The sequence below is a fragment of the Volvox carteri genome, assembly GCF_000143455.1.
Source record: "Volvox carteri f. nagariensis unplaced genomic scaffold VOLCAscaffold_41, whole genome shotgun sequence".
In the NCBI taxonomy this organism is placed as follows: Eukaryota; Viridiplantae; Chlorophyta; class Chlorophyceae; order Chlamydomonadales; family Volvocaceae; genus Volvox; species Volvox carteri.
The window spans coordinates 744,069-745,256 of NW_003307584.1; positions in this window are offsets into that span (position 1 = coordinate 744,069).

Sequence of the window (1,188 nt, forward strand, 5' to 3'; positions counted from 1 at the left end):
CATGGCATTAAAGTACTATGATATGGGTAACATGTATGTCTCCTGTAAGATTCTAGCGGGTTTGGCATGGACAGTCCATTTTTGGCTGGAGGAATGCCAAATACAGAAGTACGGAGGGCCTGGGAAGTACGGACAGGTTACAGAAAATAGATGACTAGAAAGACTAGAGAACCCGGATAATAGTGCCCGCTGCTTCGATTGTTTGCCGGTGGAGGTGCAGGCAGGTCTTCTGGGCCTGCTCAGCGGACGAGCCGAGTCTGCACAGTAGCGGTTTTAGTGTGTTGGTTAGTGTCCCAGTACTTCCCAGGGTGACAATTTGCGCCTCGGTGTAGTGCACCGTCCAGCCTGCTTTCGTGAGTTCCTCTGTTAGCCGTGCGTGCTGTGCGGTTTTCTGTTCGAGTTTGTCGGAGTGCTGCAGGTCACTGGTGTAGCCCACTTCAACAATGTATACATCGTGCTTGGATTTGCACTCCGGCCCCTGGTACCGTTTGCGCTTGGTTCTGTGCGCGGGGAGGTCGGGGATGAACATGATGTCTGGGCGGAGGCGACGGATTTCCTCGTCCGCTAAGTGTGGCAGCATCCATTTGGGGACGCGCGTCCCACTGCAGTACGGCGGGAGATCCTCTTCTTTACCGGCGTCCATAATCATGAAGCCACCACCGTGGTGGCCCCCGTTGACGCAGTCGGCAATAGTGCGCGTTGCTTGGTTATGCCGGTTGATGTACATGCCCTTCATGGTTGGGTGGGGGCACCCGCCGAGTATGTGGGCTCCTGAGTCGGGTGTGGGGCCGGTCGGGCCGCAGCTGCGGCAGATAGGGCAGTTGCCGTCTCCGCCTCGTCCGTAAAGTTTCTTTAGTTTAGCATTGAATAGCAGCCCGTATCGAGCTTTCAGTACTTGCAGTTTGAGCCAGTGTGACATCTTTGCGTTACTAAGGAAGGAATTGCTAGATTTGGGGTCTAACTTCGAGGCGGTGTTACGCCATTTTTCAGTTAGTATTGTGTCGTTGGTATAGCCTGCGAAGGTACCTTGCTGGAGACGCTTATAAAGGCCTTTGTTCAGGTCACTAACGTAAAGACCAGTGTCGCGTTGTTTCAGCCAGAACACTTTATCGAACGGGGCATTGTCGGCCTTTTCAGTAAATGTTGCTGGGTTCTCACCTCGTGCGACAGATGTGCTCCTTGTCAGCT